The 20,842-nt window shown below is 42.2% G+C and overlaps 1 protein-coding gene across 3 annotated transcripts in view; it reads right to left on the bottom strand.

The window, feature by feature from the left end:
* The window catches only part of CDC42SE2 (CDC42 small effector 2), a 118,350-nt gene extending 106,344 nt beyond the window's left edge, over positions 1-12,006 (bottom strand). For 2 of the 3 annotated variants that reach the window (XM_012002438.1, XM_012002439.1), the window contains exon 1: positions 11,831-12,006. The gene's annotated coding sequence lies outside the window, so the exon portion shown is untranslated. The remainder of the gene's footprint in view (positions 1-11,830) is intronic. The other variant, XM_012002440.1, reaches the window with a different exon arrangement.
* Positions 12,007-20,842: the final 8,836 nt, after the last annotated feature.

Raw genomic sequence — 20,842 nt, 5'->3', positions numbered from 1 at the left:
TCTTGATACAATGAAATACCAAAACTTCACAAATCATTAATTTCTTTTGCACTTTCATTTCCCAACTATCAGTAAAACTGCAGTTTTAGTATGTATAAGCATTTTTAGGAGCACAAATATGTATATGCATTTAATAAATACTACTCAATAAAGTTGTATACGTTATTGTAGCTGCTAGTTTACCATGGAAATATAATAAATATATGTTCTTTTTTTTTTTAAAGGAGAGTAACTAGGCAGTACAGTACTAAGAGGACAGGCATACTAATAAATTTTTGCACACTAAAAAATAATCCCTCCCTAAAACTGTGAGACTTCTATTTGAGCTTTCAAAAAAAAAATGCACAGGATACCATCGAGCTAGCTCAGTAAAAGTAACTGCTTTTCTTTAACAAAAGAAGTTTAGCAAAAACTAGTGCAAAAAAAAGAAAAAGAAAAGAAAAAGAAAGAAAAGAAAAGAAAAACAATGAAGTTTTGGCACCCAATCTCATTTGAGCCTGTATCCCTGATAAAAAGAAAGTTGTAAGTCCAGGCGCAGTGGCTCACACCTATAATCCCAGCACTTTGGGAGGCCCAGGTGGGCGGATCACTTGAGGTCAGGAGTTTGAGACCAGCCTGGCCAACGTGGCGAAACCTCGTCCCTACTAAAAATACAAAATTAGCCAGGCCTGGTGGTGGACTCCTGAAATCCCAGCTACTTGGGAGGCTGAGGCACAAGAATTGCTTGAACCCGGGAGACGGAGTTTGCAGTGAGCCAAGATCACACCACTGCACTCTAGCCTGGGTGACAGAGCAAGACTCAGTCTCAAAAAAAAAAGATAATAATATAGTCCAAATTGAAGAGTCTAAGTCCATGTAACTCACCAACACTCAGAATTGAAGAAATACCACTTTAAAAAAATATAGGGCAAGCCCAAAATAGGTTTTTTTAAGGTGTTTTCACCCTACTATCAAATCAGGTTTTCCTTTTCTTTATTCCATTGGTTTATCTCTCTTCCTTCCTTTCCTACCTCCTCTGTCCCTTACCATTTTACTGTGTATTTTCACTTTACATACACAAAAATTGATTTGAAACTTACTTCATCCTCTCATATCTAAATTTGTTTCTACTTAATTCTTACAGGACTACATGGTTTTAGGTGAAGTTCAAATACTTTTAGTTATAGAAACATTCACATAAGCTGTTACCAAAGACATAAGTGACAAGATTAGCAGCCATTCATTCAGGAAATGTGAGTCACCATTATGTGCCATCCACTGTTCTGAATATTGGGGATTCTGCAGTGAATAAAACAAAGCTCTATTCCTACGGGCACTAAAGCAACAGTATGCTTGGCAAGTTCAAGAAACCTCAGGGAGGTCTATATGTGGCCAGGGTGGAAGCCGCCAAGGAGAAACTGGTAAGACATCAAATCAGACAGGCAGGACGTACAGACAATGAAGGGTCAAGACTTCTTGAATACTTAGGCATTAAGTCAAAGGATCGCCCTTGTAGCTGGTTTGTGAACAGAAAACAGCAGAAGCAGCAGATAGAGACTACTAAAATATTACAGGAAAGAGATTATGGTTGCTTACAGAGGTGGCAGCAGATGAAGAGAGGAAATTGTGGTTACATTTATTCTTATGGCACTTTTTAAGATAGATAAGGGACATGTTTTCATGCTAATTATTTGAATCAGATGTGGGAGTATGAGAAAGAAGAGAGTCAAGAATGTCTACTAGGTTTTTGGCCAGAGAAACTACAAGATGGAGTTGGCATTTAATAGGATGAGGAAGACTGGAATGGGGACAATTATTGGGGAGGGAGGGTGATGGAGAATAGGGAGGACAAGGAGTTCAGTTGTGATGTTAAATTTGGGATGCCTATTAGAAATCTACTTAAAAATGCTGAGTAGGCAAATATATATAGAAGTCTGGAGGTTAGGAAATAGATCTAGACTAAAGATAACATTTGTAGTTTGAAATATATAACTCTAGGCTGGACGCAGTAGCTCACACTGTAGTCCCAGCACTTAGCCGGGGGCCAGGCAGGTGGATCACTTGAGCCTAAGACCAGCCTGGGCAACATGATGAAAACCCATCTGTACAAAAAATACAAAAATTGGCCGGATGTGGTGGCGCAGACCTGTGGTCCCAGCTACTTGGAAGGCTAAGCCAGGAGGATCATCTGTGCCCGGGAGGTCAAGGCTGCAGTGAGCTAAGATCACGTCACTGCACTCCAGCCTGGAGGACGAGGAAGGCCCTCAGAAAAAAAAGTTTGTTTTTTTTTTTAAAGACAGGGTCAGGCTCTGTCGCCCAGGCTGGAGTGCAGTGGTGCGATCTCGGCTGACTGCAAGCTCCTCCTCCTGGGTTCAAGCCATTCTCCTGCCTCAGCTTCCCTAGTAGCTGGGACTAGAAGCGCCTGCCGCCATGCCCGCTAATTTTTTTTTGTATTTTTAGTAGAGACACGGTTTCACCATGTTAGCCAGGATAGTCTCGATCTCCTGACCTCATGATCCGCCCACCTGAGTCTCCCAAGGTGCTGGGATTACAGGCATGAGCCACCGTACTGGGCCAAGAAAAGCTTTTTTAATAAAAAAAAAAAAAAAAAAAGGCTGGCACAGTGGCTCACGTCTATAATCCCAGCACTTTGGGAGGCCGAGTTGGGCAGATCACTTGAGGTCAGGAGTTGAGACCAGCCTGGCCAACATGGTCTCTACTAAAAATACAAAAATAAGCCGGGCGTGATGGCCCGCACCTGTACTCCCAGCTACTCGGGAGGCTGAGGCAGGAGAATCACTTGAACCCAGGAGGCGGAGGTTGCAGTGGGCCAAGATCACGCCATTGCACTCCAGCCTGGGCAACAGAGCAAGACTCTGTCTTAAAAAAAAAATGATAAAAAATTAAAATATATATATATGTATATAATTCTAGCTAGACAGAATGAGATCACAGGAGACTAAAACTAAATATATAGAAGAGGTCTAAACATATGTCCCTGAAACACTGTCTCATTTTTCAGAAGTTGGGGCAATGAAAAGGAACCAACAAAAGAAACTGAAAATAGGCAGTAATATGCCAGAAACAAAGGGAAGAAAGATTTCAAACACAATGTTATCAACCACATCAAATGCTCTATTGCTTCTACATCCACTGAGATTAGGCTTGAGAACTAGGGAATTTACCACCAACAAAGTCACTTAATAATCTCAAAAAGAGCTGCTATGGTAGAACAAATGAGAAAAAAAGCTGATTGTAGTGGATCCAAACAAGACAGGGAGCACTGATGACAAGAAATATTTACCTTTTTGGAGAGGAGTAACTAAAGGAAGATGTGGCATCTGGGAGATATTTCAGTACATCTATATGCTGACAGGGATAATCCAGTAGAAATGGGGATATGATGCAGCTCATTAGCATGCAGGAGAATGAGATGAATACTGAAGCAGTGCAATGTCCGTAAGAGGAGAAAGGGGCACGAGTGGAGACCATGATGACAGAATAGTAGGAAAGGCAAAGTATGGGTAAAGATACAAGGAGACATGTAAAAGTTTTCTTCTAATTGCTTTCATTTTTGATATACAGGAAACAAGGTCATGAGCTGAAAATGAAGAGAAAAAAGGGATGCTAGAGGTTTGACGAGAGGCGTTAAAAGTCATCTGTGGTGATTCAGTCAGGAAACGTACTAGGATTACAGAAGGATTAGGCCAGGTGCAGTGGCTCAGGGCTGTAATCTCAGCATTTTGGGAGGCTGAGGCAAGCGGATCACTTGAGGTCAGGAGTTAGAGTTCGAGACCAGCCTGTCCAACGTGGTGAAACCCCGTCACCACTAAAAAAAAAAATACAAAAATCAGCTGGGCATGGTGATGGGCGCCTGTAATCCCAGCTACTCGGGAGGCTGAGGCAGGAGAATCGCTTGAACACGGGAGGCAGAAGTTGCAGTGAGCCGAAATCGTGCCACTGCACTCCAGCCTGAGTGACACAGTGAGACTCCATCTCAAAAAACAAAACAAAACAAAACAGAAACAAAAACAACCAGCAGCACAAAGGGCCCTCCTTAGGTCAGTGGTCATGAATTTAAAGGGAGAGCTGGGTCAGCTTGGGTGTGTTTTCCTCAAAGCATGCTCAACTTCCCAGGTATAGGCTAGAACAGATGGAGAACTGGATACGAAGGGTGTGGGGGTGGGGGTTTGGCCAGGTGAATTACAACGGAAAAATGCTGCAAGGGAGCTGAATGTGTATGAAAAGGAGAAATTATAATAGCGGACCACAAATTTAAGGCATGGTAAATACTCAAGCGAGGATGTGGAGGGAGGTGGTCTTGGGACAGCATAGAGGCGGTAGCAGCCATGGATTACAGATAGCAGACATACAGACGTACTATTGAAGAAACGTTTACAGCCATCCCTCGGTATCCATGGGTGACTGGTTCCAGGAACCCCGCCCCACCCTGGCCCAAATCCCCGGATGCTGAAGTCCGTTACATACATAAAATGGCACGCTATTTGCATATAACCTAGGCACATCCACCCGTATACTTTGAATCATCTCTAGACTATGTATACTTAATCAAATATAAATGCCACGTATAATTGTTATACTGTAGCTTTTTACCTTGTTGTTCTTACTGTTTTTTCTTTTTAAATACTTTTTATCCTTGGCTGGCTAAATCCCCAGATGTGAAATCTGATGATTCAGAGGGTCTACTGTATATTATGGAAGGAGCTGGAAAGACAGGATGCTGAGACCCCAGTGGAATTACTGAAATTATGTCTATGTAATATCCTCAATAAATCAGAGGCAGTTCTGGTTAAAATGTTACAGAATTACCTTCAAGACTAAAGAAAAATCTCACCCTGGGCAAAATGGACCTGCAAGATAAAGGAAGCTGGAGAACTGTATCTCAGGAATTACAGCTGGAGCTTCCTAGACATGACTCCTCAACCATTTCCAGCACTCCTGAAGAAAGAGTCAGCTTTGCACAACTGGGCCAACTCAGAAGGCAAAAATGCCAGATCACAATCAGATGAGCCACAATAAAACTATACCTTCCCAACTTTCCCCCTGTATCTTTTCTCCACTGAGCTGCATCCTGAAGTGGTAGGAATACCATACTGAAGAAGACCTGGCAAAGTAAAAAGAGAAGCCAACTAACTAGAACTCTTCCTTTCCAAAACAAGCTTCTAGGTTCACAGCAGTTTTGAGCCAAAGAGAAGTTCTGAAATGTACAAGGGTTTGAACACTACTATACTGTACCTTCTAATGACTAAAATAAGACTGACAAGTGGCCAGAGGACTTTTTGTTACCTAAAAGTGACTTAAAAGGCTATCTGATCACACTAAAAGCTCATCTAGAAGCAGAGAAAGACTTAGTCTACAGGGAGGGTTTTGAAGGCACACTGAAAGTTGTTTTTTGCTTAAACGTTACCAAGGTCCACCCATTAAACCTTTCAGTTCTACAGATACCCATAAATTCCCACTGTATATACGGTGTAAAACATACACAATGTTGAATGTACTCAAAATTCATTTTTGCTTTACTAAACAAAAAGTGAATGTTTTATTAAGTCAAATGAAACAAAATTAATTTTATACTGTTGTTTCTATTTTTTTATTTTTATTTTTCTTTGAGATGGAGTCTCGCTCTTTTGCCCAGACTGGAGTGCAATGGCACGATCTCGGTTCACTGCAAGCTCCGCCTCCCGGGTTCATGCCATTCTCCTGCCTCAGCCTCCCTAATAGCTGGGAATACAGGCGCCCGCCACCACACCTGGCCAATTTTTTGTATTTTTTTAGTAGAGACGGGGTTTCACCGTGTTAGTCAGGATCGTCTCAATCTCCTGACCTCGTGATCCACCCACCTAGGCCTCCCAAAGTGCTGGGATTACAGGCATGAGCCACCAAGCCCGGCCAGTTGTTTTTGGTTTTTTTTTTTTGGTTTTTTTTTTTTTTGAGATAGTCTCGCTCCGTTGCCCAGGCTGGAGTGCAGTAGCGCCATCTCAGCTCACTGCAACCTCTACCTCCTGGGTTCAAGCAATTCTCCTGCCTCAGCCTCCCGAGTGCCTGGGATTACAGGTGTGAGTCACTGCGCCCAACTAACTTTTGTATTTTTAGTAGAGATGGGGTTTCACTATATTGGCCAGGTGGGTCTCAAATTCCCGAACTCAGATGATCCGCCCACGTCAGCCTCCCAAAGTGCTAGGATTACAGGTGTGAGCCACCGCGCCCAGCTTGTTTTGTTTTTTTGAGATGGACTCTCGCTCTGTTGCCCAGGCAGGAGTGCAGTGGCGCAATCTCGGCTCACTGCAGCCTCTGCCTCCCGGGTTCCCATGATTCTCCTGCCTCAGTCTCCCAAGTAGCTGGGATTACAGGCGTGCTCCACCATGCTCGGCTAATTTTTGTATTTTTAGTAGAGACAAGGTTTCAGAGGCCAGGCTGGTCTCAAATTCCTGACCTTAGGTGATCTGCCCACCTCAGCCTCCCAAAGTGCTGGGATTACAGGCATGAGCCACCATGCCCGGTCAATAATTTTATGTTTTAGTACAAGATACAAATATTCGATCATACAGATTTCATATGAAATCACAGCATGAGTTTCTAAGTGGGCAAAGCAAGAAAACAGATACATCAGGGCTCATCATTTAGTTACTTTCAAAGGTACCTAGATTTAATATGATCTTAACCTAATACTTTCTAGGAAAAAGAGGGAGTATGTTTTACCATAATCTATTTGACTAAAATACATTAACAGGTATTTTACAGCGTCAGGATTAAGACAACTTATGACCAAGTCTTTTTGGCATTTCTATTCAGGAACTCCCTTTGGATGGGGGCCCAAAGCAGTCTCAGCTAAATCCTGCACTACTCATTATTTGTTAGTATTATAGAAAGATTCAAGTATACTTAAGCTTTGAACTAAGGTGGCAGGATGCATAAAATTAATAATTTAAAAGCTAAATTCCTGGCCTGGCACTGTGGCTCACGCCTGTAATCCCAGCACTCTGGAAGGCCAAGGTGGGCGGATCACGAGGTCAAGAGATCGAGACCATCCTGGCCAAATGGTGAAACCCTATCTCTACTAAAAACACAAAAATTAGCCAGGCATGTTGGCACACACCCGTAGTCCCGGCTACTCGAGAGGCTGAGGGAGGATAGTTGCTTGAACCCAGGAGGCGGAGGTTGCAGTAAGCCGAGATCACACCACTGCACTCCAGCCTGGCAACAGACTCTGTTTTTTTTTTTTTAAAAAAAAAAAAAGCAACCTGGGCGTGGTGGCTCACGCCTCAAATCCCAGCACTTTGGGAGGCTGAGGCAGGTAGATCACCTGAAGTCGGGAGTTTGAGACCAGCCTCACCAACATGGAGAAACGCCATCTCTACCAAAAATACAAAATTAGCCGGGCATGATGGTGTATGCCTGTAATCCCAGCTACTCAGGAGGCTGAGGTAGGAGAATCGTTTGAACCAGGGAGGCGGAGGTTGCAGTGAGCCGAGATCGTGCCTTTGTACTCTACCCTGGGCAACAAGAGGGAAACTCCGTCTCGAAAAATAAAAATAAAAAGTTAAATTCCACGTTTTTCCAGGTAGTATGAAAAATAACAGAAATAAAATGCCCTTACCTAACTAGCTAGTATTAAGAATAAGCTTGACCAGGCGCGGTGGCTCACGCCTGTAATCCTAGCACTTTGGGAAGCTGAGGTGGGTGGATCACCTGAGGTCAAGAGCTCAAGATCAGCCTGACGAACATGGAGAAACCCCGTCTTTACTAAAAATACAAAAATTAGTAGGCATGGTGGCAGACGCCTGTAATCCCAGCTACTCAGGAGGCTGAGGCAGGAGAATCACTTGAACCCAGGAGACAGAGGTTGTGGTAAGCCGAGATTGCACCACTGCACTCCAGTCTGAGAGACAGAGCAAGACTCTGTCTCAAAAAAAAAAAAAAAGAAAAAAAAAAAAGTAAGCACGTGCATGTGCTTCTCTCAAGTTCCTCTCAAGAAGGCCCAGGAAAACTATAATGTCCCCCTCTGAGGCTGACTAAACTATTACTAACATTCAATGTTCAATAAAATGTTAAAATATTTCTTTCATGAAAATTGAGAATAAGAACAATGCAGCAGATCAAAACCAATTTGCATTTTTAATTTTGAAAAAAATCTTATAAAACCTTAACAAAATATCCCAGATTCATCTTCAAGCAGATGAGGAATCTAAATAAACGCTTTCGTAATTTTAAAAAAGACAACTGGAACTTGAAAACATAACAGTAACCCATCTCAGAAAATAATGTGAGAAATTAGTTATGAAGTATTTAAATAAACTTTTTTAAATTAAAACTCTCACTATCTACACAGGCAAATATGAGCACAGCTGCAATATGCCATGTTAGTATCATTATTAATCACTTTATTAATTACATCTGAGGAAAAAGAAATGCTTTCTAAATCATTCTAAAAGGTCTTACAAAAAAATGAACTACCCTCTCCCCAACAGACATACACCCTGATGAAGAAAACACCAAGATTTCAAATATTCCAGCAATTATAACACAAGATAATCCTGAAATTTATTTAGCCTCAAAACATTACGAACTACTCCAAGGAAGGAACAATATTTTGAAAACACTAGTATTTTTAAGGTACAAAAAAAAATTATGGCTGGGGCGGTGGCTCACTCCTGTAATCCCAGCACTTCGGGAGGCCGAGGCAGACAGATCATGAGGTCAATCGATCAAGACCATCATGGCCAACATGGTGAAACCCCATCTCTACTAAAACTACAAAAATTAGCCAGGCATAGTGGCGCACACCTGTAGTCCCAGCTACTTGGGAGGCTGAGGCAGGAGAATTGCTTGAACCACGGAGGCGGAGGTTGCAGTGAGCCGAGATCACACCACTGCACTCCAGCCTGGCAACAGGGCAAGACTCTGCCTCAAATAAATAAATAAATAAATAAATAAATTATGAGTGCTGATTTCTTGGAAAAATATATTTTAACGCAGCTGCTGATTGTCAAGAATTCTGATAATGTGCTTATCCGGAAAAAAAAAAAAAAAAAAAACCCAAACACTTTTCACTTAACACATCACACCTTACTTACTTGTTCTTTATCATCACTATTACCATTTACAATTAGGTATGTCATCAACACCAGACTATCAGTGGTACATTGTCAGGTAACTCTTCCTCCGAGAAATATACATTTAAAGAAAAAGTATTACAATTCTCTATCATTAAATTTTAAGCATTACTTTCCTTATTATTTCTAGAAACAACAATAAAAAGCTAACACAGCACATTTTGGGAGGCTGAGGCGGGCAGATCACTTGAGACCAGGAGTTCGAGACCAGCCTGGCCAACAGAGAGAAACCCTGTCTCTACTGAAAATACAAAAAATAGGGCGTGGTGACACATGTCTGTAATCCTAGCTACATGGGAGGCTGAGGCAGGAGAACAGCTCAAGCTCCAAAGGCGGAGGTTGCAGTAAGCCAAGATCGCACCGCTGCACCCTAGCCTGGGTGACGGAGCCAGACTTCATCTCAAAAAAAAAAAAAAAAAAAAGCTAGTAGCCCGTAAGTCCAAAATCTGAAAGTTCTATTTGAATGTAAACATTATCTTTAACAATGTAATAAGTATTATAAGCATTAACAGTCAAAAGAGCCCACTTAAATACAAAAGTTAACTATAAAAAAATTAATATCTACATTATTTCATAATGATCAAGACTGATTTTGGATCACATTAGTCTGGATTCCTGAAATAAATACAATATTACTGCTTTTTACACATATATAGATTAAAATAGGCAATGCAACCTTATGTTCAGAATAAATGCAAAACTACAAATCTCATCCTTTTTAATTAGTAGTTTTATCACAGTTGAAATACTAAAAGATAGGTCCACATATGGAACCACAAATTATTACTAATAATCCTTCCCTTTTCAGCACTATCAAGTTTATAAATTGCATTTATTTGTAAATGGTGAACACAAAGACAAAATAAAATTCCTTAAATGAAGCTTTATTTTAAAACATTTCTTATAGAAAAGGAATCCACTGTTTATCTTTGGGGGTTTTTTAAAATAGAAAATGTTATTACAAAGATTATTTACAGAAAATAGGACCAGAAGTACATTACCCTTCAATAAATACACTGTACCAAAGTCTCCAAGGGAGAGAATTAAAACACTAGTTTATTAAATGTCTTCCTCTTCGTTTTAAAATGTAGATAGATTCTATTAAAGTGACAATATAAAAGCTCAACCCAATAATTTTAGCTGTACAGTTACTTATTAACCTTTAAAGGCTGTTATGAATTTACACTTCCTGCAGTTCACCTGCCATCTTTCCCAACTTAAGTAGCCACTAGGGGTTTAAGACAGTCACCACTTGTGACATAAATAATAAGGAAAGAACTTTACATTCAAGTTTAAGAAAAGGATAATTGTGGATTTTGCTTGTGCCCAGAAACAGTGTGCAACACAGGTCTCAGCCCATAAACAGGTGCTTCATGAATATCTGTTGAGTAAATGGTGACATTTTATTATATTACTGCAACATTAGTTTCCCCCCAAATTTAGAGTTCTCCTTTGCTCAAAAAGCAGCAAGATCATACCACAGTCGCTTCTCAAAAACACATAAACTTCTTTATTCATAATGAAATAGAAAGGTGGTTGTCAAAATACAGTCCCACTCCCGCTTTTTCTCCATTATTTTTAAAGGTTAGAAATAAGGCCTGTTTTTAAGAAACAGAAAACGTATACCAACCTCTCTCAAACCAAAAGAGAAAATCCACACTTGATATGTATTTTCTGTGTTCATAGTATTGAGAGTAAGAACCGACTCACAACAGTATGTTATGTGGGATAAAAACTAAAAACAAACGTATATCAAAAATACATGTTGTTTGCCGACATTATTTCCTTAATCATAATCAAGAGGATATGTGCCTGAATTTTACTAGATGTGAGATAAGCTTTGTCTGATATTTCAAGATTCATTCATTCAACAAATACTTTACTGAGCACATACTATAAGCCAGGTCCTTCAACGAAACATTTAAATTTTGTAAACTGCACATCACCCCTCAAAATTCCCCTAAAAAAGCTTATAATTTAAAGTAATTGCAAGCTAAAGAGAAATCCCCAGTGTTGTTTCTTACACAGAGTGAAGTCAGCGGATCCGGGTTTTTTTCAGCTGTGAATGCGGCATCAAGGAGCCGCTACCTACCACACCCGTTGCCTAAAATCGCAACTTAAAGCAGCAAGCACTGGGTAAAACAACCTGTAAGAGTAGCTGAGCTCCTGCGACGAGGTGGCCAGGGGCTTTCACGCCCGGGGCCCGGGGAGAACCGCGGCAGGACCCGCGGACGGAACGCATCCGGCGCCTCCGGCGAAGAGTCGGGGCTTCGCAGCCAGGTGTCTTTGCTCCCCGAGACCCTCACCTAGAGACCCTGGGCCCTCCCCGCCCGCCCCTCGCACCACCCTCCCGACTTCCAGACCTGAAAAGTTGGGGGGAGGGGGTCTGCCTTTCCATTTTACATCAGGCGGTCAGTTGGCTGCCTCAGCCGTCCGCCTGCCGTGAATTATGAACTGAGCGTGTAACCATTCCTCAGAGGGAACAGAAAAAAAACCTAAGGCAGGGTCCTAGGGTATAAGGACCTCGCCCAAACCTGAAACGGAGACGCAAGCTCAGCCTACAGCCCGCAGCGCGCTGCTGGCAGGGCCCGGCCGAGCTCACCCCAAAGCCCTCAGGGACGAGGGTTCGGGGCTTCGGGGCTTCGGGACCCCGCCCAAGGGGCCGAGAGGGCGAGGCGTAGGGGCCGACGCGCGACTGGCGCTGGCACTGCACTCACCGTCGCCTTTGTCTCTGCCGCCCGCTCCGGCCGCAGCCCCTCTCAGCGCCGGCTCCGCGGCTCCTGCCGCCCCCACGCCTGCAGCTGCGCTCCCCGGCGCGCTCGCAGCTTCCTTGCTCCCCCTCCCCGCCCAGGCTCGCGCGCGGGTTGGGCGGAGCGAGAGGCGGCGCGCGCCCCTAGAGGGGCTGGAGGGGCGGGCGCCGTTGCGCAGCTGCGGCGGCCGCAATGTTGGCCCCGCCCCCGGCCGGGCCCCGCCCCCGCTGTACCTCCGGGATGGGAGGGTCGGCAGGCAGGCGGCGGGACCCCCGGGATTCGAGCCGCGGGGGTTAGGAATTGGCCTCTGTAACTAACGGACGCCTGAGATCCGGGGCTACAGCACTCGCGGGAAAGGACGCTCCGAAAGATGGCGACCAAACCTGGGCGGGAGCTTGCGGGAGCCCTTTCCCACCCCAGCCCGGGCAGCGGACAGCCTTACGGAGGAGCGACGTCTGCTCACGTTGTGGGGCGGTGGACGCGCCCATGCGAGGGTGGGTGGGTGCTGAGCGGTTTGGGACGAGGGGTCTCTCAGTGGCAGTTGAGAGCCCATCCTCTGACCACTGCTTTTTCATGTAAAAGTCAGAATTGTTCAATCCGTCATTAACTGGGTTAAGGCCGAGATCATCTACCTGGCATTTGAAATGCGTGAAAATTACACATGTACTGGACTTCTGTGATTCCTTTGGGTGTGTATTTTACATATCTCAGAAATCAGAAACATGAGTTTCCTATCTAGCAGCCAGCAGTCCAGCAAAATACCTACAAAACTTTATCGTGAGGTCAAAAGGATAGAGAAAGAGCGTAATGCCACTGAAGTAAGCTCTCAAACCTGTACTACTTTGAATATAATAAGTAGTGTATGGTCTTCCCCATTCTAGGTTGATGGCGAGGATTTCTAGTTGCTCAGGTCAAAAACTTTATATCATCCATAACTCCTCTCATACTCTCATTTTCACTTTCAATCTGTGAAGAAAGCTTGTTGGTTGTACCTTCAAAATAGAACAGACTGGGCAACATAGCGACACCCTGTCTCTACACACACACAAAAAAATAGCCTGGTGTAGTGGCGTGTGCCTATAGTCCCAAGTACTCTGGAGGCTGAGGCCAGGAGTTAGGTTACAGTGAGCCATCATCAGGTCACTGCACTCCAGCTTGGGCTGGACGGAGTGACACCTGTTTCCAAAAAAAAAATTCTCAATCTTTCCTACCTTGCTATTTTTCCTTTCTTCCCATGACACTTCCCACCTTGTAACAATCTTTGTAATTCACAGTCAGCCCTCCGTATCCATGGGTTCTGCGTTCCTGGATTCAACCAACCACAGATGGAAAATATTTGGGGAAAAAAATACAACAATTTAAAAATACAAAAAAAAATACAATATAACAGCTATTTACATAGTATTTACATTGTATTATAAGTAATCTGGAGATAAAGTATACAGGAGGATATATGTGGGTTATGTGCAAATACCATATCATTTTATATCATAGACCTGAGAGGATTTTGATATTGGTTGGGGTCCTAGAACCAGTCCCCCTCGGATACTGAGGTATGACTGTATTTATTTGATATGTTTAGCTTTTAGTGTCTGCCTTCTCTAGTAGAAGCTGGGATTTTTGTCTGTTTTGTTCAACTGATGTATCCCAAGTGCCTAGAATAAATGAAAAAATTTTAAAATTCCCTGAGATTAAAAAAACTAAAGCAACAAAAAATGACCAATTTTTTTAATTTTAAATTTTCTCTTGGTTTCTGTTCCAGTTAACCATAAGATCTTTATCTACATCATACCATAAGCATTTTGATTTTCCAGTTTCTCTGAGTACAGTGATAACCATTTACTTGACATTTAATGCAGTTTTTTGACCAGTGATACACTACAATCCTATTTCATTGAATGAGAATAACATGATAGAGTATAGGAAGGTTACATAAAGACTATTGATTCTAAAAATTTCCTAGAACAAAAAAAAACCAGAAAATTCCTGAACTTGATATATGTGCTTATAAGACTCCCTTTGAATTACAAATGTAGTAACCTTGTGTGAATGCCTTCCTCAGCCATGAAAAATAGTAAATTTTCTATCATTTACCTATAAAGGGTAGTATTTATTATGTAAACATTTATTTTCAGATTTTTCATATTTTGTAACAGAACATTACGTGATTGAATAGCACGATATAATTTCAGTTGCTATAGCTATTCATACACCCTTCTCATCAGTTAAAAAAAAAAAAGTCAAGTACACAATGCCATTCAGTTGAATTGACACTTTTTTTTTTTTGGGGGACAGGGTCTCACTCTGTCACCCAGGCTGGAGTGCAGTGGCCTAATCTGTGCGATTTCAGCTCTCTGCGATCTCTGTCTTCTGGGCTCAAGTGATCCTCCCACCTCAGCCTCCCAAGGAGCTAGGACTACAAACACACACTACCACACCTGGCTAATTTTTGTATTTTTGGTAGACAGGGTCTCACTATGTTGCCCAGGCTGGTCTGAAACTCCCAGGCTCACACAATCCGCCCTCCTCGCCTCACAAAGTGCTGGGATTACAGGCATGAGCCACGGCGTCTGGCCTGGATGATACTTTTTGTAGAGTATGTGTGCATAATTATTTGCTCAATGTTATATTCATAGAAGTCTCTTTATAAATTTAATTTATCCTTTATGATTTAAAACAATTTAACGCTACAGATTACATAACAATTTGATTTTTAAATTAAAGACTTTTGTTTATAAAAACATTGACAATGTATTTCATCAATGTTAATCTGTAGTTTGTAATTACAGTAATACTAAATAAAATTTTTCTTTTTTTTCTTTTTTCTTTTGAGACAGAGTCTTGCTCTGTCGCACAGGCTGGAGTGCAGTGGCGCGATCTGGGCTCACTAAGCTCCGCCTCCCGGGTTCACGCCAGTCTCCTGCCTCAGCCTCCCGAGTAGCTGGGACTACAGGCGCCCGAAACCATGCCCAGCTAATTTTTTGTATTTTTAATAGAGACGGGGTTTCACCGTGTTGGCCAGGATGGTCTCGATCTCCTGACCTCGTGTTCCGCCCACCTCAGCCTCCCAAAGTGCTGGGAGTACAGACGTGAGCCACCGCGCGCCGGCCATAAAATTTTTCTAGAGTTATTATGATGTATCTGCACACTGTCCTTAAAATTGTTACTGAGTAAAATCTTATTCCAAAAGAAAGACAAGGGTAAAAAATAGACACTGTTCATAATTTACTCACATAATATACAGTGAAAATACTGATAAAAATAAATGCAACTATTATAGTCCAGAAGAAACTGTTTTGCATTCCTATTAGTCCATAACAAGTGGAAACATTACACCAAAGACAACAGGAAGGAACACATTGTTCTAACCAACTGCTAAATAGCCTTGAGCTCATGTAACAGCCACATTGGCCTGATTCTGCAATCTTTTACTTAAATAAATTTTCCTTAAAATTTTTAAAGCAAATAGATTTTCCCTAAAAGCATACTATTAATTTTTGGTTTTTTTGTTTTGTTTTGTTTTGTTTTTGAGATGGAGTCTTGCTCTTGTTTTCCAGGCTAGAGTACAATAGCACAATCTTGGCTCACTGTAACCTTCGCCTCCCAGGTTCAAATGATTCTCCTGCCTCAGCTTCCCGAGTAGCTGGGATTACAGGCGCCCGCCACCACGCTCGGCTAATATTTGTATTTTTAGTTGACACAGGGTTTCGCCATGTTGGGCAGGCTGGTCTCGAACTCCTGACCTCAGGTGATCCGCCTGCCTCGGCCTCCCAAAGTACTGGGGTTACAGGCGTGAGCCACTGCACCTGGCCTGTTAATTTTTTCTTCTTCTTTTTTTTTTTTTTTTGAGATGGAGTCTCACTCTGTTGCACAGGCTGGATTGCAGTGTTGCAATCTTGGCTCACTGCAACTTCCCTGTCCTGGGTTCAAGTGATTCTCCTGCCTCAGCCTCCTGAGTAGCTGGAATTACAGGCACCCACTATCACGCCTGGCTAATTTTTGTGTTTTTAGTGGAGACAGAGTTTCACCATATCCTCCAGGCTGGTCTTGAACTCCCGACCTCAGGTGATCCGCCCGCCCCAGCCTCCCAAAGTGCTGGGATTACAGGCGTGAGCCACGGTGTCCAGCCACTATTAATGTTTTTTAAATCTGCTTTCCAAAATTTGATAGCAGTTCTTTCTAACATTTAGGAGTCATGGTATATGGAGTCAGAGTCCGGAGTTCAAATACAAATTCTGCTGTGTAATTAGTTAGGTGACTCTGAACAAAGTTCTTTCTAAACCTATCTTGTCTTCTAGTTTAATGAGACCAATAGTATTACCTACCTGTGAGGTCTGTTTTGAGAAATGTATAAGAGAACTCAAGTAAAATTGTTAGCCCAAGGCCTGGCACAGGCTGTGCTGGTAAAAGCTAGCTATTATCATTACACAAGCATATAATTAAGCTCATTGTTCTACATTTGTAATATTGAGAAAATGGCTCATAAAAGGCCCCAAATGGGATGGTATGAGTTCTACATCAATATAGTATAATGTTTAAGTAAATGAATGTTTTTAAAGGAGCACTAACTTTTCTTCTACCACCACAACATGCCAGACACAATTCCAGGCAACAAAAGAAGCTAAGAGAAATAAGGCCCAAACTTAACACAGCTTTACAGTTGAATGACAAGAGACATACATTTAATACATTTAATACATAACTACATTCAAAGTAGTATGACCATGTTTCCTGATTTATCAGGAATCTCTTGTCCTGGCTTAATAGTTATTTGTGTCTTCTTTCATTCTCAGTTGTGTCTAGGTCTGCTGATAAATTAGATGATCATTCCTAACTAGACATATGTACCAATTGCTTGGGATACAAGAGAAGAAACCACCAGTTCTGTGTAAAGCTATAGAGACTGAAATTGCTTCTTTATAGGAACATCTGAATGGGTCAAGTGAATCAAAAGAAAGAGGAAAGGCAGAGGGAAGTTTTAATTGTTATTATTCTGAGTCAGAACTATAAAGCTTTCTATACTTGTGCTGTGAACATTAACTAGTAGCAAACTTAGTAAATCCACTTGACCAATGTTATATAAATTAGTTTTGGAATTTAGTATTTTTTTCCTAAAGATATAACAGGCATACTCCAAGAAACAAATTATTCAACATGTATTTGTTTATGTATACAACATACAGTATATCTATTGAGTGTATGTTAGATATACATAGTCTGTTTTTAGTGTGATAGAAGATACCAAAAAAATATATAAGGCACAGGCAAGCATCATAAAATCTAATGGCAAACCTCAGATATCTTAGCTAATTAGTCAATAAGGTAATGAGACATATGGCACATGAATTGTGATTTGGGAAGATCGAGAAAAATCAGGAATCGTGCAATGTGTTGAGAAAGGAGAAAATAACCAACTGTCAGAAGAACCATAGACAGTGGTCCTTTCTGTGACTGAAGCAGCCAAAGATAGGAAGGAAAGCTAAGTCAAATTTTGCTTTACACTCTTACCTGTGGCTGACCCTTGCTGCTCATCAAACCACAAATATTCATTGAATGCCTGCTGTTTGCCAGGTAGCATACCGAGTGCTGTGGAAAAGTTCAGTATAAAGCATAGTCTTTGTCTTTAATGAAATATCACACATCAACATTTGAATAAATAGACACAGTAGCTTTATGAATGTGGTTGAGGGGATCACTGAGGGTCTGAATTAGTTAGAAAAGATTTTTCAAAGGGAAAGGAATTCGAAGTGGGTCTCTGTGAAGAAGGTAGTCAGATCAGTGTTTCCCAAACTATGTATTGCACACCTCTGGTGGTGTGGGAGATGATTTTAGGTGATACACTTCACTGGGGTTCGGGAGTGGAAGGATGGAGAGAGGTAGATTAGGGTACATGCAGCTTGTCTAGCTTCAACACATAGCCTGTGATCTAGTTGCATTGCAGCCCCTCAGCTCAAAAAAAAAAAGTTAGGAATTGTAACAAAATGCCTCTGGGGACAACCAGAGAAGAGGAAGGGAGCCTTTTGAGGTCACTCTGCTAAGTCAAGTTACAGACTAAGTAACTAAGAACTACTTTGTCTTTTTTTTAAACAGCTAACATCTATATATGGCAAGTAATACCAATTTTACATATATGGTAGCAATACAAGTTTCCTTTACATGTTTGTTAAAGTTAAAAATATGAGTCAGCTAAAAGAGACTTAACAAGTAAACAATAATGGCGATAAAGCTTGTGGTAGATTTCACACAGAAAAAAAAAAAACAATAAAGAGAAAGGGGATGTGGCACTAATTTAGGAAGCACAAAGCTTAGTGAGCAAAAGTTCAGAAATTGGCATCTTAAAGGTGTGTTCTTCTTCCCAGGGAGAGCAAGAACCACAATGGATCTTGAGTTGAGTATTGGCAGGCTGGCGTACAAGAGTGCAGAAAGATGAAGTGCAAAAGGCAGGTAACAAGAGGGAGTGGAGTCTGCTGGCGATTAAGACTCAGCAACAGGACTGCAGAGGAGAGGATGCTTCTCCCTGTACCTTGAGGAAGCCCCTTAGCCCAAAAGAACCAGCAGAACTAGCACCAGTGTGTGTTAGGAAGCCACTCAGCAAGCACCAGGGGGTCTCCCACCTCTGTGGTTCACCAGGAATCCAGGAAGAGGAGAAATGGAGTATCTTGTTAGATACTCTCAAAGCACCTGGAGATTTGGTGCCCTTAAATTTAACAGGTGGGGCCAGGCGCAGTGGCTCACCCCTGTAATCCTAGAACACTGGGAGACCAAGGCAGGTGGATTGCCTGAGCTCAGGAGTTTGAGACCAGCCTGGGCAACATGGTGAAACCTCATCTCTACTAAAATACAAAAAATTAGCCAGGCATGGTGGCGCATACCTATAGTCCTGGCTACTTGGGAAACTGAGGCAGGAGAATCGCTTGAACCTGGGAGGCAAAGGTTGCAGTGAGTCGAGATCGTGCCACTGCACTCCAGCCTGCGTGACAGAGCGAGACTCTGTCTCAAAAAAAAAAATTACCAAGTGGAACAGAAATCTTGCCACTTCCTCCTAGCGCAAAGATACACATTGCTTTCATAAAGAAAGTTCATGATGAGTCCAGGCACAGTGGCTCATACCTCTAATCCTAGCACTTTGGGAGGCCGAGGCAGGCAGATCACTTGAGGTCAGGAGTTTGAGACCAACATGGCCAACATGGTGAAAACCCGTCTCTACTAAAATAATAATAATTAAAAAAAAAAAAAGAAAGTTCATGGTGAGTAAAAATTGGAAGTAAAGTTCGAAGATGGCAAACCAGGATTCTTCACACCCATCTACACGCCTCTCCCAGAAGGTGTTACTCCCTCATAGTGATTCAGCTCTAGCTTTTGACCCCACCACTAGCTGGTCTGGGTAGTTGGGAGTGTTTCGATGGCTTTGTTCCCTGCCACTGTCACTGTGGTGGTGTACATGCCCTACCTAATCCCCAGGACTGTGATAGGCAGATTGTAAAAATGCACCACCCCTTTCCCCCAGTAGTCTGGGTCCTAATCTCCAGAACCTATGAATAGGATAAGATAGCATTCCTATGATTATATTAGGCTGTGTGTCATAGTTGACCTTAATGGAAGGAGATTATCTGAGTGGGCCTGGTCTAATTACATGAGCCTTTGAAAGTGAAGAGTTTTCCCTGGCTGGTGGCAGAAAGAGAAGTCAGAAAGATTCAAAGCATGAGAAGAACGTGATGCTTTGTTGCTGACTTGAAGATGGGGTGGGGCCATATAGCAAAGAATGCAAGTAGCCTCTAGGAGCAGAAAGTGGCCCTTGGCTGACAGCTAGTAAGGAAACAGGATCTCAGTTCTAAACCCTCAAGGAACTGAATTCTATCAACAGAAAGAGCCTGGGAGCAGATTTTCCCCCAGGCCTCCAGATGAGAACTCAGACTTGCAAACACCTTGATTTCAGCCTGATACCTTGAGCACAGAACCTGGCCATGCTGTGCTGAACTTCTGACCTACAGAGAGTATGAACTAATAAACAGATGTTGTTTCAGCCCACTAAGTTTGTATTAATTTGTCACACAGCAATAGAAAACACAGCCACTGTCACAGACCCAACTCTTCTGTAGACTAGCTTTGAGGTGACCCTCCAGCCTCAAGAGTGTATCTGAGTTTCCACTCCATTGTCCAGCCATAAAGACAAAGGCATCAATTCTCAGGCACTAGTAAACAAGCCTGGGGTTTTTGTTTATGATTATACAGGAGAGGGGAAACCATGGGAAAAGAATGGAATTCCTGATAATTTGGCAAATGGGGACTTATTGTGTTATTTTCACTTGGGCAAAAAAGCAAATGTGACATTATTTTGGAGTAACAAGCTGGTAGTCCTCTCATTTGTGGGTGGTAATAGAATTTCTGGTAGCATATGGTGCCAGCCTCTGAAGATGAAAGACAGAGGAAAGACAAAGTCCCTTAATAAAAAGGGAATGGTCTCTAGTGTCAGGCGGATATGGGTTTGTTTTGCAGATTATCTGATCTTGGGCTTATGGGCAATTTTCTTAACATCTTTGAGTCCCAGTCTACTCATCATAAAATATAATAATGCCTACATAATTACCTAATAAGATGTGGCAATAATTAAATTTAATAATTCATATAAAATCTCAATGCCTGCAGCACAGTAGACTATCAATAAATTGCCTCTATTATTACAGTGGAATTTTTTTCACAACTTCCTTGCAATCTTTTATTTTTTTCTGAGATGGAGTCTTGTGCTGTCACCCGGGCTGGAGTGCAGTGGCATGATCTCAGCTCACTGCAGCCTCCACCTCCTGGGTTCAAGCAATTCTCCTGCCTCAGCCTCCTGAGTAGCTGGGATTACAGGCACACGCCACCATGCCCTGCTAATTTTTGTATTCTTAGTAGAGACAGGGTCTTACCATGTTGGCTAGGCTGCTCTTGAATTCTTAACTTTGTGAACCAGCCTTGGCCTCCCAAAGTACTGGGATT

This window comes from Mandrillus leucophaeus, unplaced genomic scaffold, assembly GCF_000951045.1.
Source record: "Mandrillus leucophaeus isolate KB7577 unplaced genomic scaffold, Mleu.le_1.0 Scaffold688, whole genome shotgun sequence".
Taxonomy (NCBI): domain Eukaryota; kingdom Metazoa; phylum Chordata; class Mammalia; order Primates; family Cercopithecidae; genus Mandrillus; species Mandrillus leucophaeus.
Note: the sequence above shows the minus strand (reverse complement) of the source record. Positions and strands in the feature narration are given on the sequence as shown.